Here is a 27,184-nt window from a genome sequence, read left to right as displayed (position 1 = left end):
AAAAAAAAAAAAAAAAAAAAAAAAAAAAACACCTTTCAGCAAATGAAAGTCCAGTACTGGATGGCTTCACAAGGGAATTTTACCACATATATAAAAATCTAATAACTGTACTTCTCAAACTCTTCCAAGACATTAAAGAGAAATGTGCACTCCCAAATTCATTCTATGAATCCACCATTTCCCTGATACCCAAACCAAAGAAACTCCAAAATTAAAATTACAGACCAATATCTCTGATGAATACAGATGGAAAAATTCTTAACACAATACAAGCAAACCAATTTCAACAATATATAATCAGCATCATACACCCTGATCATGTTGGATTTATGAAGAGAACCAAGGATGGTTTTATATTTGCAAGTCAATCAATGTGATATACTACATTAACAAAAGAAAGGACAAAAATCACAGGATCATTTCAATAGATGGAGAAAAAACATTTGACAAAATTCAACATCCATTCATGACAAAAACTCATTAAAATTGTTATAGAGGGAGCATATATCTCAACATAATAAGGACCATTTATGACAAACCCACAGCTAACATCATACTGAACAGTGAAAAGTTGAAAGCCTTTCCTTTAAAACCAGAAACAAGACAAAGATGCTCATTTTCACCACTTCTATTTAACGTTTTTGTATTGTAAGTAAGTCCTAGCCATAGCAATCAGGCAGGAAGAAATAAAGACATCCAAACTGGAAGGGAGAAGTAAAACTGTCCCTATTTGTAGGTGTCATGATACTATATATAGAAAATCCTAGAGTCTACCAAAGTGCTATTAGAAAAAATAAATGAAGAAAACTAAAATACTAATTTGAAAAGATACATGCACTCCTATGTTCATAGCAGCATTATTTGCAACAGCCAAGATATGGAAGCAACCTAAGTGTCCATCCACATATGAATGGATAAAGAAAGTGTGATACACACACACACACACACACACACACACTCGGAGTGGAATATTACTCTGCTATAAAAAGAATGAAATTGTGTCATTTCCAACAACATGGATGGACTTGGAGTATATTATGCAAAGTGAAATAAGTCAGACAGGGAAAGACAAATACATTATGGTGTCACTTATACCTAGAGTCTAAAAAAATAAAACAAATGAATATATATAAGAAAATGGAAATAGTCTCACAGAGAGCAAACTAGTGGTTACCATTGTGGAGAAAATAGGGAAGAGGGACATAATAGGGGTAAAGGATTAAGAGATACAAACTACTACATATAAAATAAATAAGCAACAAAAATATATTGTACAGCACAGTAAAATACAGCCATTATTTTATAGTAACTTTAAATGGAGTATACTTTATAAAAATATTGAATCATTGTGTTGTAAACTGAAACTACCACAATACTACAAATCAACTATACTTCAGTTCAAAAATAGATGAATGCAATCCCTATCAAATTACCAATGACATTCTTCACAGAATTAGAACAAACATTTGACAATTCATATGGAAACACAAAAGACCCCAAATAGCCAAAGCAATCTTGAGAAAGAAAAACTGAGCTGGAGAAATCAGTCTCCTCAACCTTAAACTATACCACAAAGCTACAATAATCAAGACAGTATGGTACTGGCACAAAAACAGAAATATAGATCAATGGTACAGGATAGAATGCCTAGAGAAAAACCCATGCACATATGGTCACCTAATTTATGACAAAGTAGCCAAGAACATAAAATGGAGAAAAGACAGCCTCTTCAGTAAGTGGTGCTGGCAGAACTGGACAACTACATGTAAAAGAATGAAATTAGAACAGTCCCTAACACCATACACAAAAATAAACTCAAAATGGAGTAAAGACTTAAATGTAAAACTAGACACTATAAAACTCTAAGAAGAAAACAGGAAAAACATTCTTTGACATAGACCACAGCAAGATCTTTTTTGACCCATCTCCTAGAGTAATGGAAATAAAAACAATAATAAACAAATGGGATTTAATTAAACTTAAAAGCTTTTGCACAGCAAAAGAAACCATAAACAAGACAAAAAGACAACACTCAGAATGGGAGAAAATATTTGCAAATGAAACAATGGACAAAGGATTAATCTCCAAAATATACAAACATCTCATGGAGCTCAATATCAAAAGACAAATAATCCAATTAAAACATGGGCAGAAGACCTAAAGAGATATTTCACCAAGGAAGACATACAGATGGCCAAGAGGCAAATGAAAAGATGCTCAACATCACTAATTATTAGAGAAATGCCAATCAAAACTACAATGGGGTATCACCTCATGCTGGTCAGAATGGCCATTATCAAAAAATCTAGAAACAATTAATGCTGGAAAGGGTGAGGTGAAAAGGGAACCCTCTTGCACTGTTGGTGGGAATGTAAATTGATAGAATCACTATGGAAAACAGTATAGAGGTTCATTAAAAAACTAAAAATAGAACTACCATGTGACCCAAGAATCCCACTATTGGTCATATACCCTGAGAAAACCATAATTCAAAAAGAGACATGTACCAAAATGTTCATTTCAGCACTATTTACAACAGCCAAGACATGGAAGCAATGTAAATGTCCATCAACAGATGAATGGATAAAGAAGATGTGGCACATATATACAATGGAATATTACTCAGCCATAAAAAGGAAAGAAATTGAGTTATTTGTAGTGAGGTGGATGGACCTAGAGTCTGTCATACAGAGTGAAGTCAGTCAGAAAGAGAAAAACAAATACCATATGCTAACGCATATATATGGAATCTTAAAAAAAAAAAAATGGTACTGATGAACCTAGTTGCAGGGCAGGAATGAAGACATAGATATACAGAATGGACTTGAGGACACGTGGTGGGAGGGGGAAGCTGAGGCAGAGTGAGAATAGCATCGACATATATACACCACCGAATGTAAAATAATTAGCTAGTGGGAAGCAGCAGCATAGCACAGGGAAATCAGCTCTGTGCATTGTGATGAACTAGAAGGGTGGGATAGGGAGGATGTGAGGGAGTCTCAAGAGGAGGGGATATGGGGATGTATGTATGCATTTGGCTGATTCACTTTAGTGTACAACAGAAACTTACACAGTATTGTAAAGCAATTACACTCTAATAAAGATCTATTAAAAAAAATAGAGCAATATTAGAAATGAAAAAAAAAATAAAGACGTAATCATGTTCTCTAGTAATTCACTTCTATACACACACTCACAGATACACACACAGACGTACACACACAAGTATACTATCCAATAGAAATGATATAGAAAAGCACTGAACTAACAAAGGATTGAGTTAAGGTTTTTAAGGCAAGTCAGGGAAATCTTCATAGAGGACATAATGATTAGTCTGGATTTTATAGGATGAATGAATATGTGCCAGGTAGACAAAATGGCTAATACTTTCCAGAAAAGAGGGGAAATTTGTTTAAAAATATGAAAGAGAATAAGTTGTTCTGGGGACTGCAGGTAGTTGGTAATCATGCAGAACTTCTGGAGAAGTAGTAACCAGAAGTCAGAGTGTATATGCTTTTTCATATAAAAAAAATAGTATTTACTTTAGGAAATCTGTCTGTGTACGTTTGTGTGTATATCTACTTGGTCTAAAATAGTTAATATAGTGCCTATAATATTCAAGAGGGAGTACTGAACCTTTAATATTGAAAGAATCTGGACATTTTACTGGAAGACATCAATCGTTAGTTAAGGGCATCTAGATATTCATGTGATCAGTTTCTTACAAACTATTTTGTGTATAATTAGATTTCTTTTTTTTTTTTAATTGAGATATAATTGACATATAACATTGTGTAATTTTGAGGTGTACCATTTCTTGGTTTGATACATTTATATAGTGCAGTACGACTGATGCAGAAGCATTAGCTAACCCCTTTATTATGTCACATAATTATCATCTCTTTTTGTGTTAAGGATAATTGATATCTAGTCTCTTAGCAACTTAGCAATCTTGAAGTTATAATACAGTATTGTTGACTACAATAAATATGTTGTGTCTTAGATCTTTAGAAGTTATTTATCTACCAGGTGTAAATTTATACCCTTCAACAATATCTCCTCAATTTCCCCGCACCCCATATTTTGGTAACCACTTCTCTATTCTCTGTTTTTACAAGTTCAGATTTTTCATATTCACATATAAGTGATATCATACAGTTTTGTCACTCTCTGTCTGGCTTATCTCACTTAGCATAGTGTCCTCAAGGTCAATCCGTGTTGTGCAAATGGCAGGATTTCCTTCTTTCTCATGGCTGATTAATATTTCATTGTACATATATACCACATCTTTTTTCTTTCATTTGTTGCTGGACAAATGTTATTTCCATATCTTGTCTATTGTGAATAATGCTGTAATAAACATGGGTGTGCAGTTATCTCTTTGAGATACTGATTTTGATTTCTTTGAATATATAGTCAGGAGTGGTATTGCTTGATCATATGATCAATTTTTAATTTTTTTTAAGAACCACCATACTTTTTTCCATAATGGTAGTACTAATTTGCATTCCCACCAACAGTGGGTATAAGGGTTCTGTTTTCGCTACATCCTTCCTAAGATTCGTTATCTCTTGTCTTTTTGATAAAAGCCATCCTAAGGTGTATGAGGTGATATCTCATTGTGGTCTTAATTTGCATTTCCCTGATGATTAGTGATGTTGAACTTTTTCCATATACATATTGGCCATTTTTATGTCTTCTTTGGAAAAATATCTATTCAGATCCTTTGCCCACTTTTCATTTGGATTATTTGCTTTTTTGCTCTGGAGTTGCATGGATTCTTTATACATTTTGGAATTAATTCCTATCAGATGTATATTTTGTGAATATTTTTTCTCATTCTGTAGGTTTTCTTTTCAATTTATTGACTATTTCCTTTGCTGTGAATAATCTTCTTATGTAAGATAGTCCTACTTATTCTAGTTCTTGTTGCCTATGTTTGGTGAGTTATTCAAGAAATTATTTACTTGGACTAACTTAGTGTTTATTAAAGGAAAACTATTGTAAACAAGGAACAAATTCAGATCTTGGGGAGAAGTGAAAGCCACCAGAGAATAATCATATTATCACATTCTATTCTTCATCAGTCATAACTCCATTTTCATCACTTAGCCATGCTGTTCCTAAACAGAAATTTTAATATATATATATTTTTACTTTTAAGAATGGTAGCATGGGGACTTCCCGGGTGGCACAGTGGTTAAGAATCCACCTGCCAATTCAGGGGACAAGAGTTCGAGCCCTGGTCCGGGAAGATCCCACATGCCGTGGAGCAACTAAACCCATGAGCCATAACTACTGAAGCCCGCGTATCTAGAGCCCATGCTCAGCAACAAGAGAAGACACCACAATGAGAAGCTTGTGCACCGCAAAGAAGAGTAGCCCCCACTCGCCACAGCTAGAGCAAGCCCATGCGCAGCAACAAAGACTCAAAGCAGCCAAAAATTAATTAATTAATTAATTAATTAAAAAAAATCCCACAACGTTATGTGTCTATTATATCTCAATAAAACTGAAAAAAACTTAAAAGCACTAAAAAAAAAAAAAAAAAGAAAGAAAAGAATGATAGCATGTATAAAGGGTAAGTACGGATATTTAATGATATCTTTGATACCAACCAAAGTCAAATGGACAAATAAATGTTCTTAAAATATTTCAGTTAAAAGTTATAAAATATGTTATAGCTTGTACAAATTTTGAGTTTGGAGAAAAGCAACAGAATGTAATAAAGTGTACTGACAAGTAGAAAAGCATTTAACTCTCAATATTTAATTTAGAAATCTCTGCACCATTATGAAACTTATGTGGTATTTAAAATAAAATATTATTTGTTCAAATGTCAGCTACTACCTGCTAACTATGTATTCCTTTTTTCCCTCTCTTAAACTAATAACAATAACTTCATAGTTTTTGAAAGATTTCACTGAGACAGAGTATTTTACAGGACTTTGTGATATCTAAATTTATAAACAATATTTTCTTTTATTTTCTCTCATGCATAGTAAATTCTGGCACATGGTAGAAATTTATTACAAGTTTTTAAAGGAGTGAATGAGAGTATGTTATTATCCTGCTGCTGTTGTGTTATATTAGCATATATTATGAATCTGGAAAAAGAGTAAGAGAAGAAAAAGGAATCTGATAGATAATGAAAGTCCTCAGTTTTCATAGAATCACTGTTCAAAAAAGCTAAACTTCAAGAAATAAACATTGGCAGGTAATATATAATTACACAATACTATTAATTGTTCAAAGTATTAAACAGGTGTTCATGGAGGAAAGAAAATATTTGAATGTCTTGGTAAATGTCTTTTAAAAAATGTTTTAAATACTCTAGCAAAATAAAGAATGGGTCATGGCTCCTCTCAATATTCAGCTTTTATAATCTTGTTTGTTTATATCAGATATTTTAAGGCAAGCTACCAGATGGTGAAATCTACCTGTATACATTATTTCATTATCTGACAATGAGTAACCATCATTATTTTTTTGATATTATATTTAGTCATTTTTGCTTTTTCAAATATAAAGGCTAATAGACAATTTTTCACTTCTTTTAAGAAATTTCAAGTCACTTTTATTTCCTTCTTTATGCTTTTCAGTATTTTTATGATAATATTTATTTATTTTTATATTTATAAATATTTTTATAGGACAAAACATTGATATGAAATTACTGAGAGTTCCCACATACTCCCTCTCTGACCCCGTTTCTCTATTATTTAAATTTTGTATTAGCATTGTACTTTTGTTATGATCAATTAAGTAATATTGATACAAATATTAACTAAAGTTAATACTTTACATTAGGGTTCACTTTTTGTATTGTACCTTCTATGGGTTTTCACAAATGTATAATTACACATGTTCATTATTTCTGTATCATATAGAATAACTTCACTTCCCTAAAAATCTCCTCTGTTCTACCTGTTCATCCCTCCCTCCCCCTAAACCCCTGGCAACCATTGATCTTTTTACAGTCTCCATAGTTTTGCCTTTTCCAAATTGTTGTATTATTGAATTCATACAGTATTTAACCTTTTCAGATTGGTTTATTTCACTTAATGTGTTTTTAAGGTCCTCGATTTTTTTTTTTTTTTTTTTGTATTTCTATAGATTTTTTCTTTTTGTTGATGAATAATACTGCATTGTATGAATGGATCACACTTTGTTTACCCATTCACCTATTAAAAGACATCTTGGTTGCCTTCAAGTTTTAAAAATTATGAATAAAATTGCTATAAATATTTGTGTGCAGGTTTTTCTGTGGATATAAGTTTTTAAGTTAGTTGTGTGAATATTTATGAGTGGGTTTGCTGGGTATTATATCTTAGTTTTGTAAGAAACTCCCTAACTGTCTCCTCTTTTATGGAATGCTTTTCCCCCAACATCTTATAAATATACATGTTATCCAAATATTCTTCTTCACTCCTCATACACTGTTCCTGGGAAACTGCATATACATAAATGACTTCACATAATGCTAAGAGGCTCATAAACAATCTCTAGTGAGTAGCCTTACCTGACACTTAAAACTCTGCATGTAATTATCAAATATATTGTATTAGATTTTCTACCAAACTTACCCCTTGATAATGGCACTGCTATCCTCGTGTCAGAAACAAGCCAGGAGCACACCTGCTACCTGGCAATAATTTTTATTCCTCCTCCTTCCTCATCTCCCTTATCTGATCACTAAATAAGATGTGTAGATACAAGCTCTTAATTATCTATCTTATGTGTATGTTTTTCTCCATCATTGTTTATATTATCTCAATAATATTTTTAAATGTTTATATTTTGCTCAAAATTACTTTATAGTTCCTCATTGTCTTCAAAGTAAAATCACACTTCAGCATATTTTATGCAGTCATATTTGATATTTTTCATAATACTCATTTCCTAGCATGGCATCTATTATTCCTGATACACAGATGAACATTTAACTCTTTAAATGGACTCTCAAGATAAAGTTTTCCACATACTCTTCTCACAGCCAGGTATGACTTTTCCTCCTCTTTACCTATTTATTGAAAAAAAGTCTTTATTTCTATAAAAATTTATACAAACATTGTTTCTTCAATAAAATCTACTCTGACTCTTAAAACAGTTCTCTAGCATTTACACTATAATTTTTCTAATCATGTACTATTGTGCTAGAGTTAACCATGTATTGTCAGTTTTCCTGACTCTTTGTCATGCTGAAAACACCTTGAAGACAAAGATCTCCCCTTTTCAATTACGTAGATCCCAAACAACCTAAACAATGCCTAACAGGTAGCAAAGGCTCACTAAATATTTGTTGTATGAGTGACAATATACTATATAATGACTGAAGGGTTTGAACTAGCTGATTTTTTAATGTCACAAAGGAACTTCAGCTTTAGGGAAGGTCAGCTTATTATATTCTTATCTTGTAAAGAAAAATAAAGAAAAATTCATGTAATTAGAAAAGAATACTTTGAAGGATTTTACCCTTTTCTTGTGTGAAAGGACAGAGATGATATGTACTTACACTTCATACAACTTGTGAAAGAGAAGATATTTCTTTCATAGACAGAGAAAAATGGGACTGGTTTCTAAAAATTTTAAAAAAGAAGTAAAAGAAATCAATCTATATATTGTCACTTTGTGAAATGACATGAGTAAAAAGAAGTCTAAGAGAAAAAAATTTATCAAAATAATTAAATATTTAATACAATGTCCCCAAACAATTTTATAATTTCAATGATAGTTCAAATAAGAGATATATTTCAGTGAGTAATACTTTATCTCTGAACATATGAAAATAATAAACATTAAAAGGCAATGTAGAGTGTGATTTTTTTTTTCTTTTTAGCTGAGTTTACTTATGTTTTTGCACTAACTTTGCAATTTATTTAAATTTTTTTACATAGGCTAGTAGCATATCAAGTCAAATGAAAAACATTTTAAATTACTAGTCTCACACAGAAATTTTGCCCATCTATGGATTGAGATTCTATTTAATGTTTGCTAAATGTATCTTTTACAGCAGTACATTTTGATGAATTAATTATCAATGTGCTAATAAACAAAAAAGATATTGTCCTTCCAGAAGTACCAGGCACATAAGGAGGAATAAAGTACAATCTTATATGCTAAGTCTGCAGTGAAAAATGATCTGCCAAATATTACCAAATTCAGCTACCCCTGGGGAAAACATATGCCTCTTATCTAGTGAGCTTAAGAAGACACACTTGTTCGAATAGAATAGGGAACTGAAAAAGAAATGAACAAACAAAACTTGTATCAGTTAAACCTCCATTAAATGTCCTTGAAAAAAATGCTTGAAAAAAAATTTTTAAATAATTTTTTGGAGTATAGTTGCTTTACAATGTTGTGTTAGTTTCTACTGTACAGCAAAGTGCATCAGCTATACATATACATGTATCCCCTCTTTTTTTGAATGTCCTTCCCATTTAGGTCACCACAGAGCACTGAGTATAGTTCCCTGAGCTATACAGTTATACAGGGAACTATAAGTTCTCATTAATTATCTGTTTTATACATAGTATCAATAATGTATACATGTCAATCCCAATCTCCTGATTCACTCCACCCCACCCTTGGTGTCCATACATTTTTTCTCTATGTCTGTGTCTCTAGTTCTGCTTTGCAAATAAGGTCATTTATACCATTTTTCTAGATTCCACATACATACATTAATATATGATATTTGTTTTTCTCTTTCTGACTTACTTCACTCTGTATTACAGTCTCTAGGTCCATCCATGTCTCTAAAAATAACTCAATTTCATTCCTTTTTATGGCTGAGTAATATTCCAGTGTATATATGTACCACATCTTTGTCCTTTCCTCAATTGATGGGCATTTAGGTTGCTTCCCTGTCCTGGCTACTATAAATAGTGCTGCAATGAACAGTGGGGTGCATGTGTCTTTTAAAATTATGGTTTTCTTAGGGTATATGACCAGTAGTGAGATTGAAAGTTGATAGTTTCAATTGATAATTCTAATTTTAGGTTTTTAAGGAACCCCCGTACTGTTCTCCATACTGGCTATATCAGTTTACATTCCAAGAGTGTTCCCTTTTCTCCACACCCTCTCCAGCATTTATTGTTTGTAGATTTTTCAATGATGGCCATTCTGATGGGTGTGAGATAATACCTCACTGTAGTTTTCGTTTGCATTTCTCTAATTATTAGTGATTTTGAATATCTTTCATATGCCTATTGACCATCTGTATGTCTTTTTCAGAGAAAAGTCTATTTAGATCTTTGGCCCACTTTTTGATTGGTTTGTTTGTTTTTTTGATATTGAGCTCCATGTGCTGTTTATATATTTTGGAGATTAATCCTTTGTCAGTTGCTTTGTTTGCAAGTATTTTCTCCCATTCTGAGGGTTGTCTTTTTATCTTGTTTATGGTTTCCTTTTCTGTGCTAAAGCTTTTACGTTTAATTAGGTCCTATTTGTTGATTTTTGTTTTCATTTTCATTACATCAGGAGGTGGGTCAAAAAAGATTCAATTTATGTGAATTTGTGATTTATGTCAAAGAGTGTTCTGCCTATGTTTTTCTATAAGAGTTTTAGAGTGTCTGGCCTTACATTCAGGTCTTTAATCCATTTTGAGCTTACTTTTCTGTAGTGTTAGAGAGTGTTCTAATTTCATTCTTTTACATGTAATTGTCCAGTTTTCCCAGCACCACTTACTGAAGAGGCTGTCTTTTCTCCAAAGTGTATTCTAGCCTCCTTTTTCATAGATTATTGACCATAGGTGTGTGTGTTTATCTCTGGGCTTTCTATCCTGTTCCATTTGTCAATATTCTGTTTTTGTGCCAGTACCATCCTGTTTTGATTATTGTAGCTTTGTAGTAGCTTTGAAGATTATTGTAGCTTTGAAGTCAGGAGCCTGGTTCCTCCAGCTCTGTTTTTCTTTCTCAGTATTGCTTTGGATATTCAGAGTCTTTTGTGTTTTCATACAAATTGTAAAATATTTTGTTCTAGTTTTGTGAAAAATGCCATTGGTAAGTTTTTAGGGATGACATTGAATCTGTAGATTACTTTGAGTAGTATAGTCATTTGTACAATATTGATTCTCTCAATCCAAGAACATGGTATATATCTCCATCTGTTTGTGTCATCTTTGATTTCTTTCATCAGTATCTTATAGTTTTCTGTGTACTGGTCTTTTGCCTCCTTAGGTAGTTTTATTCCTAGGTATTTTATTCTTTTTGTTGCAATGGTAAATGGGGTTGTCTCCCTAAATTATCTTCTGATCTTTCATTGTGAGTGTATAGGAATGAATGCAAGAGATTTATGTGTATTAATTTTGTATCCTGCCACTTTACTAAATTAATTGATTTGTTCTAGTACTTTTCTGGTGGCATCTTTAGGATGTTCTATGTATAGTATCATGTCATCTGCAAAGAGTGATAGTTTTACTTCTTTTGTAATTTGGATTCCTTTTATTTATTTTTCTTCTCTGATTGCTGTGACTAGGAGTTCCAAGACTACGTTGAATAACACTGGCGAGAGTGGACATCCTTGTCTTGTTCCTGATCTGAGAGGAAAAGTTTTCAGTTTTTCACCACAGAGAATAATGTTTTCTGTGGGTTTGTCATATATGACCTTTATTAGGTTGAGGTAGGTTCCCTCTATGCCCACTTTGTGTAGAGTTTTTATCATAAATGGGTATTGAATTTTGTTGAAAGCTTTTTCTGAATCTATTGAGATGATCATGTAGGTTTTATTCTTCAGTTTGTTAATATGGTTTATCATACTGATTAATTTACTATGAAGGATCCTGGAATCTCTGGGATAAATCACACTTCATCATGTTGTATGATGTTTTTAATGTGTTTTTGGATTTATTTGCTTGTATTTTATTGAGGATTTTTGCATCTATGTTCATCAGTGATATTGGCCTGTAATTTTTGTGTGTGTGTGTGATATCTTTGTCTGGTTTTGGTATCCGGGTGATGGTGGACTCATAAAATGAATTTGGGAGTGTTCCTTCTGCAATTTTTTGGAAGAGTTTGAGAAGGATAGGTGTTAGCTCTTCTCTAAATGTTTGATAGAATTTGCCTGTGAAGCCATCTGGTCCTGGGCTTTTGTGTGTTGGAAGATTATTCATCACAGTTTGAATTTCACTGCTTGTAATTGTTCTGTTCATATTTTCTATTTCTTCCTGGTTTAGTCTTAGAAGGTTGCACTTTTCTAAGAATTTGTCCACTTTTTCCAGGTTGTCTATTTATTGGCATATAGTTGCTTGTAGTAGTCTCTTATGATCCTTTGTATTTCTGTGGTGTCAGTTGTAACTTCTCCTTTATCATTTCTAATTTCATTGATTTGAGTCCTCTCCCTTTTTTTATTTGATGAATCTGGCTAATGGTTTATCAATTTCATTTATCTTCTCAAAGAACCACCTTTAATTTTATTGATCATTGCTATTGTTTTCTTTGTATCTATTTCATGTATTTCTGCTCTGATCTTTATGATTTCTTTCCTTCTATTAATTTTTTTTTTCTTTTTTTATTGTTTCTCTAGTTGCTTTAGGTGTAAGGTTAGGTTGTTTATTTGAGATTTTTCTTGTTTCTTGAGGTAGGATTGTAATGTTATAAACCTCCCTCTTAGAACTGCTTTTGCTGCATCCCATAGGTTTTGGGTTGTCATGTTTTTGTTGTCATTTTTTTCAAGGTATTTTATGATTTCCTATTTGATTTCTTCAGTGATGTTTTGGTTATTTAGTAGCATATTGTTTAACCTCCATGTATTTTTGTTTTTTACAGGTTTTTTTCTCCTGTAATGGATTTCTAATCTCATAGCATTGTGGTTGGAAAAGATGCTTGTTACGATTTCAATTTTCTTAAATTTCCTGAAGCTTGATTTGTGACCCAAGATGTGATCTATCCTGGAGAATGTTCCATGTGCACTTGAGAAAAAAGTGTATTCTGCTGTTTTTGGATGGAATGTCCTATAAATATCAATTAAATCTGTCTGGTGTAATGTGTTATTTAAGGCTTGTGTTTCCTTAGGAATTTTTCTGGATGGTCTTTCCATTGGTGTAAGTGGGGTGTTAAAGTCCCCCACTATTATTGTGTTACAGTCAATTTCCCCTTTTATGGCTGTTAGCATTTTCCTTATCTCGAAGTGCTCTTATGTTAGGTGCATAGATATTTATAAATATCATATCTTCTTCTTGGATTGATCCCTTGATCATTGTGTAGTGTCCTTTATCTCTTGAAACAGTCTTATTTTAAAGTTTATTTTGTCTAACTTGGGTAGTGCTACTCCAGCTTTATTTTGATTTCTATTTGCATGGAATATATTTTTCCAACCCTCCACTTTCAGTTTGTATGTGTCCCTTGGTCTGAAGTTGGTCTCTTGTAGACAGCATATATACAGGTTTTGTTTTTTTATCCATTTAGCCAGTCTGTGTCTTTTGTTTGGAGCACTTAATCCATTTACATCTAAGGTAATTATTGATATGTATGTTCATATTACCATTTTATTAATTGTTTTGGGTTTGTTTTCGTAGGTCTTTTTCTTCTCTTGTGTTTCCCGCCGAGAGAAGTTCCTTTAACATTTGTTGTAAAGCTGGTTTGGTGGTGCTGAATTCTCTTAGCTTTTGCTTGTCTGTAAATCTTTTGATTTCTCCATCAAATCTGAATGTGATCCTTGTTGGCTAGAATAATCTTGGTTGTAGGTTTTTTCCTTTCATCACTTTAAATATATCCTGCCACTCCTTTCTGGCCTGCACAGTGTTTGTTGAAAAATCATCTGATAACCTTATGGGGATTCCCTTTTATGTTATTTGTTGCTTTTCTCTTCCTGCTTTTAATGGTTTTTTTTTTCATTTATTTAATATTTGTTAGTTTGATTAATATGTGTCTCAGCATGTTTCTCCTTGGGGTTATCCTGTATGGGACTCTCTGTGCTTCCTGGATTGGGGGGCTGTTTCCTTTCCCATGTTAGGGAAGTTTTCAACTATAATCTCTCAAATATTTTCTCAGACACTTTCTCCTTTTCTTCTTCTTCTGGGACCCCTATAATTGGAATGTTGGTGTGTTGAATGTTGTCCCAGAGGCCTCTGAGACTGTCCTCATTTCTTTTCAGAAAATGTTTTAAATTAGAAGGAAAATTGAAAATTGAATATTTTAGTGCTCTGGGGAAGTTGGTTATTTACACAAAATTTATTCCAATTTGAAGTGTAAATTAATAAATTCCCTCTGGTTAATTTTGTTGACATATATTTACATACATACATTAAAAAATCTACCTATATAATATCCTTTTAAGTGTTGGTACTAAATTTTAATTATGTGTTCTAGAGAATGGCAAATATTTTCTCTAATGCTTCAAATACTAAATATTTCAGACTTTGTGGGTCATTCAGTCTCTGTCACAATCACACCTCTGCTTGTGGAACATGAAAGCAGACATAAACAGTTCCTAAAAATCAGGTGTGACCATGTTCCAATAAAATTTTAGTTATAATAACAAGCAGTTGGCAGGATTTGGCCATGAGCTTATAGTTTGCTGACTATTTGCATACATTTTTAAATGTTCACTGGTGTGGGGACTAAATCATCCTCAGTTGAGAAGCACTGTTCTAAAGAGACCTGGGTCACTACAGTCATGGTTGCCTGTTGTATTATATTCTATATATTTAAAATATTCTATATTTTAAAATAATATATGTTTTAAAGATGGGTTCTCTGATTAAAAGTGTATGGAGTTTAGTGGAACAGAAAACTCAGACAATAAGCACCATGAGGGCAGGAACTCAGTAATTACTATTTATCATTCTAGCTGTAGAACCTGACAGAGTGTGCTATCAATAAACATTTGTCAAAAAAGTAAATGAAGAAAAGTTTACAAAAATAACTACAATAAACAATGTAGAGCTATTTGCCAATTATTAAGTTACTATCTTATTTTCTTTAAACACGCTTTCTGTACTCTCAGACTCTGTGAAGCATATTTTCTTAGGTAAGATAGCTCCCTTCTAAGTCTCTGCAATAGATGGTGATAGAAGCTAGAAGTCTGAAAGAGAAAGAAAGGAATGTATCATTTTGTTGTGGTCTGTTTCCTGTTTCTGTCACCATCACCTTAGCAGAGCTCAGTGATTGTTATCCTAAACATGGCACTTCATTCTATTAGTAGCAATCTCCACAACATTTATGAAACCAGAAACCATAGAATCCAATGTAGAGGGACCTTCTCCTCAGATATCAGAGTTAAAGTTTGAAAGACTTTTCCTCTAAATTTCTTAAGATTTAAAAATTCCAACCCCTTTTGTTCCCCCAGGATAAGAGATGTAACTGTTCCCAGTAGCTGCCTACCTAAGAAAACATCTTCATGTACCTTTTTTTGTCTTTTAAATTCTTCAATATCTAGTTAACAAATATTTATATTAAATTAACTTTTCTAAAGTGACTGCTGTGATTTCTATGCTCACTGTTCCATGGACAGTACAATGGAGATAGAAAGGCCAAATGACTTAATTAAAGAGATGATTTTTAATTGGTTCCTGAAAAATTTATAAGTGTTTAGCAGACTAACCATGTAAGCATGAAGGGCATTTGAGGGAAAAGGTAATGAGGTTTCTGAGCAAAAAACACAGAACTGTGAAATCGTAAATTTAGAGAATATGATAATGTTTTAGTAGGTAGATAGAGTGATTAGTGTGACTACAATGGGGCTAGGGTGATACAACATTGGATATCCTAGGGTATCAGTCATTCATTCAATCACTGTGCTAAGTTTATGGAGTAAACAAAATAAAATATGCCTTTAAAGGTATGGCATTTCAGTATGATTGAAAGATTGATATTAAAGAATTAATTTTACAAATAAATATATAATTAAAAATTCCCCAAAGAAAAAGAAATGGAAATTCAGAAAGCTAGAATTAAGAATTAATAAGAAAACTAATTTAAATTAAGATGTGGTAAGGAAGCCTCTTCTGATGAAGTGACATTTAAGCTAAGACCCACATAAGAAAAATAATTTGGACAGAATTAATAAGAAAAGGTATTTGCTGTAAATTTGGGCTTTATCCTTGACTTGGTTGAAAAATTTAAGTATGGAAATTGCATGGTATTAGTTTTGTTTTAAGAAGGTTATATTGTTAGCATGAAGAATAGATTTAAAAAAACAGCTTGTGCTTTCCAGAAACTGTGTTGTAGGCAAATTATGGTGAGAGATTCATGGACTTTTGCAAAACAGGTGGAGAGGAAGAAAAACCTATGAGTGTAGTTCTGAAGATAGCCTTGAGATAATAATTGTGCAAATATGGGAGATGGGAGGGGACAGGATAAAAGATTCAGCTGTAACAACCCAGTTTCTGAGTTTGGTGATGATGTGACTTAGATAATGCTATTCACTAAGACTAGGAATACAGGGTAATAAAGGATAAAGAGTTTATTTTCAAACTTATGGATATGTTTATTAGATGAAGCTAGCCATTTATTTATGTTGTTCAACTTTTCTGGATTTTTGCTAATATTCTGTCAGATTGACCTTTTAGCTGCTGAGAGAGGTGTTTTAAAATCTCCAAAGGTGGTTATAGATTTTCATAAATTTGTTTGAAATTCTAACAATAGTAGTTCTGTGTATTTTCATTCTTTGTTTTTAGCTAATATGAAGTTAGAATCACTGTATCCAATTAATTCAAAATTCTTTGACCAGCCAACCACACTACTTTTATCTTCTACTTCAGTTCCTCTCTATTACTCTGCTTGAGCCACACTCTCCCCTTCCTTGTTACTTGGAATATGCCTAGCTCCTTTCTCAGACCATATGTAAGTACAATACTTGCTTTGCCTTCTTCCTAAACAATCTTTAGTAAACATGACTTTCTTGAAGTATCTTTTGAAATGCCAATTCATTAAATAAATCTTCTCTGGGAACTTTATATAAAATAACACTTCACTATATCAAAATCCATTCATTTACTATGTTGTATTTTTATTTCTAGCTCTTATCAATGAGTTATTTATTTTTTTATTGTTTGTTGTTGATCCCCATTAGAGTATGAGCTCTGTGACAACTAGAATTTTATCTGCTTCTTCTTTATTGTTTCCCTGGTGTCTATCCTATTGTAGGAGGTTAATAAATATTTATTGAAGAAAAATATGATTTAAATATTTTAAAACTACACAATAACTTTCTTTAAGTCTATTAATAGCTTTGCCTTAAAGTCTACTTTGTATCATATTAATGTAACTCAGTGGTCCTCAACTGGGGGTGATTTTGTAATCTAAGGGTAATTTTATGATATCTGGAGACATTTTTGGTCGTCACAATAGGGGGGTGGTAGTGCTACTGGCAATGAGTGTGTAGAGGCCTGGGGTGCTGCTAAACAACCTACAAGGACAATCCTTCCTGACAAATAATTATCCAGCCCCAAATATCAATAGTATCACTGTTGGAAAACCCTGATGTAGCCCCTCCATCTTCATTTTGATTAGGATGTTCTTGTATCATTTTACCTTATTTTACTCTCAACCCGTTGGTGAGTTTATGATTTAAATACATATTTCATTAAAAGATATCCTATGTTTATATTTTTATATTCTAACTGAATGGTTAATCTATTTGAATTCACCATGAGGCTTGATATATTTGGAATAGTTTTTATATATGCTGATTATTTATCTTTTTCATTTTCTTCTTTACTGAATTCTTTTGTATTGATAAGGAAATGTTTTTAGAGTTTTTAAAAACTTTTCATCAAAATATAATATACAAATCAAAATGCACATAAATGTAATAATCAATGAATTTCTCAAGTTAAACATACCTCTATGTCCAGCACTCAGATTAAGAAACAGGGTATCGCCATTACTCCATGATGTTCATGCTCCCTATCAGTCTCTAGCTAGTCATGAGGAACCACTATTCAAATTTTTAGCAACATAGATGAGTTTTTCTTTTTGTACTTTAGATGAATAGATTTATGGAGTATGTGTCCCTTTTGTATGATTTTTCATTCATTATTATGATTATAAGAATCATCCTTATTTTCCATGTAGTTGTAGATTCTGTACTCTAGTGGCTTTATTTTATTCGTGAATACACCGCAGTTAACTTATTCATTCTATGGCTGAAAGACATTTGAATAACTAACAGTTTGGGACTATTATGAATAGTACTGTTATATACACTAGTACATATCTTTTGGTAAACCCATTCCACATTTCATCTGAAGATATACCTTCAAGTGAAATCATCAAATAATTTTCCAAATTGGTTGAACAGATGTATACTCTAACAAATGGTACACAGAATTCTGGCTGCTCCCCACCCTTACTGACACTGACAATTAATATTTTTCACCTTTTTCATTTGAGACATTCTGGGGTTTAGATTTAAGGCATTGTGATTTTAATTGTCATTTTATTGATGGCTAATGAAGTTGAGCAATATTTTTACATATATTAATTAGGTATTTTGATAATATCTTTTTTTGGTGAAGTGTCTTTTTAAATATTTTTATCCTCTTTTTTTCATTATTTTACTTCTTTACTAATGGATTTCCTGGAACACTTTATATGTTTTAAAGTTGTCAAATATGTGTATTGTGAATATACTATTCCTTTTTTGGGTTGCCAATAAATTGGGTTTTAATTACCTTATTTCTTCTCTATTGGTTTGGAGTACATTCATTCTATTTCAATTATTTTAATGATTGGTTAGTTTTAAAATTTTAACATACACAGAATTCTATGGCTAGTAATTTTCTCTACACTGCTCCCAAGGGATATATGCTTTTAACCCATTCACTCATCCTATGAGAGATATGCCATCTTTTTCTAGTATTTTATTTTCTTCTTTGTTTTATAGCCCTACAAATTAGGCATTAATTTATCATTATTTTATATAGTCCATGTTTTGTAAAATTCATTACATATTAAACATTTTCTTTCATTTCAGTTTTTCTGTGTTAAAGTTGCTTCCTTTTGAAAAAATTATTTAGAACAGTGATTCTGAAATATATCATACATAAGAAAAATGTGAAAGGCTTGTTGAACCAGAGATTGCTGGGGACCTGATAAGTGCACAGCTCTTTCTAAGGAGACACTGGCAACCTGGAGTGGGCCAGAGGGAGAACTTGGAGATGGCACCTGCTGGAACTCCTTGGTTTCTCTAGAGAATCACAGTCAGTTCCTTGATGTGTGCTAAATTAGAAGCCTGACCTTATCGCAGCACCTTCTGAAGTATGCAAATAGACCTCCTTCAGGGAAAGACTGGGAGCTGGGTGTTTCTGTCTGCTCCCTCTGTGCTGAGCCCGAATCTTTGCTGAATAGGCACAGTGAGTACTCAGGAGCCAATTAAGAACTAATTCTTTGTTTGCTATTGTCTTGTAGGTCTCATGGATGCAAGCCCCATTGGCTTTCAGAGCTTGATGTTGCAGTGGCCTGTCCCTCAGGTGGAAGTTTTACAAGTTGAGGTGCTAGATATTGGGTCCAATGCCTTTGCTCCTCAGGGAGAAGCTGAGAGTTGTGAGTTCCCTCCTGATTGTATGAATCTGTGCTGGGGATGTGGTTTAGGTGGGAATGTGTTTCAGCCTTTTCTACCCAGTTCAATGTGAATATTTTCTTCGTCACCTGATGTGTAGGAGTTACTCAAATAATTTCTGCGTTTTCTTCCATGGGAATTGCTCCATGTGTAGCTGTAGATTTGCTGAGTCAGTGGCAGGAGGTGAGTTCAGAAGCCTCCTATTTCACCATCTTAGAACAGAACCCTGTCATTCTTTTCACTATTTCCTAATGTTGTCATCAAACCTGTTCCCTCGGGCTTCCCTGGTGGCGCAGTGGTTGAGAATCTGCCTGCCAATGCAGGGGACACTGGTTCGAGCCCTGGTCTGGGAAGATCCCACATGCCGCGGAGCAACTAGGCCCATGAGCCACAACTACTGAGCCTGCGCGTCTGGAGCTTGTGCTCCACAACAAGAGAGGCCGCGACAGTGAGAGGCCTGCGCGCTGCGATGAAGAGTGGCCCCCGCTCGCCACAACTAGAGAAAGCCCTCGCACAGAAACGAAGACCCAACACAGCCTAAATAAATAAATAGCGTTCCCTTAAAAAAAAAACAAAAAAACAAAAACAAACCTGTTCCCTCACAGTAATCCACATCTCAGTGTACGGATTCTCACTGCTTTAGGTGCTTAGATTAAAAACTTTGGTAATTTTTGTTTCTTTGAATATTTTCTCATATTACTCTTTTTACTCATATTATGCTCCCCTTACTCTAATTTCAATCCACACTGACCTTCTCACTGTTCCTAAAACAGACCAGCAAGTCCCTCTTCTTTGGGTCTTTTTAAAAAATAATTTATTTTATTGAAGTATCATTGATTTAAAATATTGTGTTAATTTCTGCTGTACAGCAAAGTGATTCAGTTATTTCTATATGTTTGTGTGTATATATTCTTCTTCATATTCTTTTCCATTACGTTTTGTCACAGGATACTGAATATAGTTCCCTGTGCTATACAGTAGGACCTTGTTGCTGGGTCTTTTTGCACTTACTATTTCCTCAGCTCTTCCTCTAGATATATTCATGACTTACTCCCTTGCCTCCTTCAGGTCATTATTTCTATGACACTTAGTCTGTAAGACTGTCCCTAGACACATTTTAATATTGGAGCTCATTCTAGCACATTTCCTGTCTTTTAAAATTTATTTTCTTAGTATTTACCATTATCTAACATACTATGTATTGTACTTGTTTAGTGTCTGGAGTATAAGCTCCGTGAGATGAGGAATTCTTTTCTCTTATACTCAGTACTATATTTCTGGTGCCCACAACAGTGCCTTGCACCAAATATGTGGTTAATAAATCTTTATTGACCAAATAAATTGACCTTAAAGATCATATTATTTCAATTTCCTTGTTCTATATTATTACCTGATCCTGTTTTGTGTTTTAAACTTTTTAAAAATTATTTACCTGTATATAGTTTTTCTTCTTTTTCCCCCTAGTTAAAGAGATATAAACTCCTTAGTGGTAGTACTCATATTATCCCATTTTTAAAGCTAGGTTTAAGGTAACTAATTCAAGGAGAAGATTACTTATTCATTTATCAATTTCTGCAAGATCCTTACAATGTAAATCTATTCTGTAGGATTAATGATTTATTCAACACAAAGTCTGATACATGTTCAATAAATATTATTTTACTAATGAACAAAATTTTTTTCATTAATATTTTACTTTTTTTCCAAATTCATAATAGACTAGATATTCATTACTTCTTTATCATACATATTGCTCAAATATTTAGAGTGGCTTGTATCTTATTCTTCACTTATATTTAATCTCTTAAGCTTTTAAAGATAGATTATACTTTTAAAGTCTAAATCATGTTGTTGTTCTCTTTACTCCTGCTTTTTTTGAGTAGTTCTGGTGGTGAGATTTTAAAAAATGTTCAGAATATATAGGCTTTCAATAGTCACTTTGATTTATTGATGATAGAACATTTTCTTAAAATCCAAAATGCATTACTTTATAGGATAGGTATTTGCAAGAAAAAGCAAAAACAGCAACACAATTTGTAATATATTTAGTGCTAGTTTAGAGTTACTAAAACATATGTTCCAAAATGTGTCATGAATAGAAGGCTGAGGAAATTAAGAAAAACTTAACAAGGAGAGACTTCAACTCAGAATTGAAGGAAGCATGCCATTTCAGCAAATGACATAAATAAAATGCTTCAAAGGGACAGAGCTGGGATGAATTAACTGGACATTCACATCCATAATGAAGAACTAACATTGGTCAAAATTATTATGTTCCAGTGGAAGAAACAATAGAATGTATAGTTAGATATTTTTATTTTATGGATACCAATTCTTGACCTGTAGCCTAGAACACACATTAGCATTTCTTCTGAATTACTCTAGTGAGCTTGGAAGTATGTATAATAAATCATGGGGAATCATTTTAATGATTTTAAAAAACAGCTAAATAACAAGTAGTACAAATTGCTAAGGAAAATGTTTTATCATTAAAGACTTTTGTACGGCATTCCTATGTTTATTATTCTTAAAGCAGTTGTAATTTGTTGAAATTAGTCCTCTCATTCAAGAGAGGTGAAAGCTGTTATAAGGGTCCTTTTGTCTGTTTAATTAGTCCTTGTTCTAAATCCTCTACATAGCCTTGAAAAAAATGATTTGTATATTAGTAAATCCAATAAAATTAACAGGTGGAAATGAGGGGTTGGAAGAACTAAAACCTATGCAGAAGAAGTATTAGGAGGGTGAATAATAGTCATGGATTTTTCTAAGAATCACTGCATTTTGGTATAGAGGATCCTGTGGAAGGAGTTGATGCCCAACCAATCCTAGAGCAATTCCAGGTAAAAGGTGATATATGTGTGCTTATAAAGTTCTTCATTAAAATGTTATAAGATTATATTATTACTAGTTTCTTGTTAACACCTTGTATTTTATATTAAAATGCACTGAACTGGATTATAAACTCCTTGGTGGCAAAGTTAGGTATGATAACTTTTTATAGCATTCGTAAGGAAGCACATGTCACTCATTGTAGAAATTAAATATCTAACAAATCATGAATGCTACGTTGGATGTCCCTGAACCCTAAATTAAAATAGCCGCTAAGCGTTTTTCTTTTTATTCTATAAAATTATTTTGGAAAGAAGGACAGTATTTAAAAGCCATTCTTCTCTCTTCCATTCTAGTATCTCACAGGTAATCTTCTCAGGAACAAGAAGCCACCCTCTAGAGAAATGGCCTGCAACTACTCTTCTGAATTTCACTTCTCATTGTAATGCAGTGCATTACTCCATAAGAACTATTGTAAAGAACATTTAGAATTTTGAAGATATGCTTTTATCCCAGATACATCTGCTTAAGCTCTTTTCATTTTTCCAAGGGTAAAGAGTGCCTTGTATTTTTGTTTTTCATGCTTTAGAACTCAGCTGTAAGAAACCCATTTATTTTTAAGGTAGAAGAAAAAAAAAAAAAAAAAAGAGGATGATTAGGAAATACACTGAATAGATGCAGCAACAAAATCTTGTTCCAAGTACAGCATGTCTGCATGTGCAGGGGAGTTGCATAAAGTGTCTGCTGGCAAAGCAATATTATTGTGTCCACTTGAGGCTATAGCAACACTTTGGCAATATCCATTTATGAGAAAGCCAGAATGAAATTAAGGAACTTAGTCACTCATTTTTGTCTTGTTTATACAACACTTTACATTTGTACAGTGCTATACAATTATCCTCACCGCTTCTGTGTGAACTTTATTACCTACATGTTATCACACAAGGTGGAAGCTTAAACACACTGAAGTTAGGTCACTCATCCAAGGTGACATGAAAGGATTCTGAGGAATTTAGAGCTCAAGAAATATCTATTTCACTAAGTAGAAGATATTCAAGACTGTTTTGTGCAAGTAGAATTAAAACTTGAAAGAAAATTCACTGCAATGTGTGAGGTGATGTTCTAGATAAAGCTAAAGGCTATAGCTGATTGTTAGTGACAAGATTACACAGTATCAGTGAGAAAGGACAAAATGATATTGAAATAAAGAAAATACTTAATGTGAAAAATCCAAAAAGTTATTTCAAGTGCAGTCATCATTTTAGGAACAATCTTCAATATGTGGTAGCAAGACCATCAAGGATGAATTTTTTCCAGACACCTGAACACTATAATCCCTACACATAAAATCTAAAATAAGTTTATAATTTGAATACTATGATTAAAAGCAGTATAAAGATGTGATTTTAGGTAAAATAATTTTTGAATAATGTAATAAACTAACTTAAAATGTCTAAAGACAATAGCTAGACCAAAAGATAGCACAGTAGTGGAAAGTGATTCAAAGTTGTTAAAAAACAAGTCAGAGGTATGGTAATTAATTTTAATGTGGTTAACCAGATCTAAACAAAATGCATCAAAGGAGCTGTCCTTTTTTAATTTTTTTTATTTTATATTGCAGTGTAGTTGATTAACAATGCTGTGTTAGTTTCAGGGGTATGGCAAAGTGATTCAATTAGACATGTACATGTATTTATTCTTTTTCAAATTATTTTCCCATTTAGGTTATTACAGAATATTGAGCAGAGTTCCCTGTACTATACAGTAGGTCTTTGTTGGTTATCTATTTTAAATATAGCATCGTGTCCATGTCAGTCCCAAGCTCTCAATCTATCCCCCCTCTTACCCTTCACCCCTGGTAACCATAAATTCGTTCTCTAAGTCTGTGAGCCAGTTTCTGTTTTGTAAACTGGTCCACTTATACCATTTTTTTTAGATTCCACATATAAGTGATATCATATGATATTTGTCTTTCTCTATCTGACTTACTTCACTTAGTATGATAATCTTCATGTCCATCCATGTTACTGCAGATGCCATTATTTCATTCTTTTTGATGGCTGAGTAATATTCCATTTTATATATATATACCACATCTTCTTTATCCTTTTATCTGTCAATGGACATTTAGGTTTCTTCCATTTCTTGGCTACTATAAACAGCACTGCAATGAATATTGGGGTGCATGCTTCCTTTCGAACCATGTTTTTCTCCTGATATATGCCCAGGAGTGGAATTGCTGGATCATATGGTAGCTCTATTTTTAGTTTTTTAAGGAACCTCCATACTATTCTCCATAGTGATTGTACCAATTTACATCCCCACCAACAGTGTAGGAGGATTCCCGTTTCTCTACACCCGCTGCAGCATTCATTGTTTGTAGATTTTTGATGGTGACCATTCTGACTGGTGTCAGATGATATCTCATTGGAGATGCCCTTTTATAGTTGAGATCAATTATGCATCTAAATACATAATTTTAAAGGAAATGTTAATAATAGAAATTAATCCCAGTTAGAACTGAAATAATGATCCTTGCAGTTAATTTTTAAAAAGAATAAAAACTATTCTTAGAAAAGAGGGAGGAACTACCTGTGAACAAGTACAGAAGATAATTTTCAAATAAAAAATTAAAATATAAGTCAAATTATTAATTCAATTACATTATTGCCAGTATTTAAATTAATAACATGCTAGATATATCTCTTATTTTTACAATCTTAATTTTATATATATATTTTCAGGCAAATGCTTTTTATACAGTAGGGTGTATTGCCTTAGGCAATTCATTCTCTGATGGATAAAGTCCATACTTCTTGGTGTGCCAAAAGGACTCTCATGACCTTACCTTTTTGGGAACTCTAGTCTCTGTCCCTGTTTGGGATCAGGCTGTGTGTTTAACTGGCAAGCACTCTACTGGAGTATACGGAAAAACTGAACTTGCATCTACCTCCCTTTCTCTGTGTTATCATTTCATTAGTATCAATTTAAGAAATTGCTACCCTGTCCTGTAATTGGTACTTTATATCACCCTGAGGGCAACTTATGCTTTATTTATGTCTTTTTGCAGGAATAAACTATAGTTCCTGGTTTAGTATGATTGCTCAGTAAAAGTTTTTGAATACGTTTGCCACTTGCCACATGATACTCTGAATAATGCCATTGCTTGGGAGGAAAATCAGTGTTATAATAGCTACCCCAAATTATTTTTATTAGTGGGTAATAAGTTCCAGAGAAGACTGTATATGCATTTCAGGAATCTGCAAAACTTCTTAAATTGAATAAAAACTTAGTGCATACGAATGTGGGTATTTAAAGAGAAATTCATAGTTTTTAACAGATTCTCAAACGGCCTGTTACACAAAATAGTTCCAGAAGTCTCTATCATTTCTGCGGAATTGCTTGGTATCACATGGACTGTAATTCCCACCCCTCCAGATTCCTCTATCTGTAAACAGCTTAGAGACTTAAATCTCTATGATGGATAATTACCAGGTTCTTAATTTAGATAATTAAGTTAAAAAAAGAAAGAAAGGGAGAGAATTTAAAAGAGACATATGAGCATGTGGTCAATGATAAAAAAATAGTTGTGCCCTTAAATAACGACTATGGCTTGCTCTATTCACTGAACTCTGTTCTTTAAAATTCATTCTTCTAAATGGGAATTTCACAAGGTGAAAGAATAATGCTACAAATTTGCCAAACTTCTTTAACAATTGATATAGTTGAACAATATATTTGTCTCTTACCTGTGTTAAAGAGATTTAGAAGATTTAGAATTTATTCCACTGAAATGTTAAAATTTTTAGAATCACTATGTTTGTTAAAAGGTGGATTTCAGAAGTAAATAAATAACAGCAGTAAATGCACCCATAACTACTATGTCCATACACTTTCTTCTTCTGTGAGATTTTTTATTTTATTAGTAAATTTTGATTATCATTACATTTTTTTACTATGCATTTTATTTGGAATCAAACACAAACCCCCTACTACTTTGCATCCTGCTTTGTTTATTTAACTTTTATCATAAACATTTGTCCAAATTGCTACATGATCTTCATAGCTATCATTTTTTAAAACATCTTTATTAGAGTATAATTGCTTTACGATGGTGTGTTAGTTTCTTCTTTATAACAAAGTGAATCAGTTATACATATACATATGTCCCCATATCTCTTCCTCTTGCATCTCCCTCCCTCCCACCTTACTTATCCCCTCTAGGTGGTCAGAAAGCACCGAGTTGATCTCCCTGTGCTATGTGGCTGCTTGCCACTAGCTATCTATTTTACGTTTGGTAGTGTATATATGTCCATGCCACTCTCTCACTTTGTTCCAGCTTACCTTTCCCCCTCCCCATATCCTCAAGTCCATTCTCTAGTAAGCCTGTGTCTTTATACCTGTCTTGCCCCTAGGTTCTTCTGACCTCTTATTTTTTGTTTTCTTTTTTTAGATTCTATATATATGTGTTAGCATACAGTATTTGTTTTTCTCTTTCTGACTTATTTCACTCTGTATGACAGTCTCAATGTCCATCCACCTCACTACAAATAACTCAGTTTTGTTCCTTTTGATGGGTGAGTAATGTTCCATCGTATATATGTGCCACATCTTTTTTATTCATTCATCTGTTGATGAACACTTAGGTTGCTTCCACGTTCTGGCTCTTGTAAAAAGAGCTGCAATGAACATCTTGGTACATGACTCTTTTTGAATTATGGTTTTCTCAGGGTATATGCCCAGTAGTGGGATTGCTGGGTCGTATGGTAGTTTGACTTTTACTTTTTTAAGGAAACTCCATACTGTTCTCCATAGTGGCTGTATCAATTTACATTCTCACCAACAGTGCAAG

The 27,184-nt window shown here is 32.9% G+C and overlaps 1 long non-coding RNA gene across 1 annotated transcript; it reads right to left on the bottom strand.

Annotated features, from left to right (window-relative positions):
• LOC309615767 lies at window positions 1-24,995 on the bottom strand. The gene is made up of 2 exons (XR_014237063.1): window positions 20,095-24,995; window positions 1-19,769 (listed from the first exon to the last, which is right to left on the bottom strand). It is a non-coding gene; the product is annotated as an uncharacterized lncRNA (long non-coding RNA).
• Window positions 24,996-27,184: the final 2,189 nt, after the last annotated feature.

This window comes from Balaenoptera borealis, assembly GCF_965194805.1.
Source record: "Balaenoptera borealis genome assembly, chromosome: 18".
In the NCBI taxonomy this organism is placed as follows: Eukaryota; Metazoa; Chordata; class Mammalia; order Artiodactyla; family Balaenopteridae; genus Balaenoptera; species Balaenoptera borealis.
Note: the sequence above shows the minus strand (reverse complement) of the source record. Positions and strands in the feature narration are given on the sequence as shown.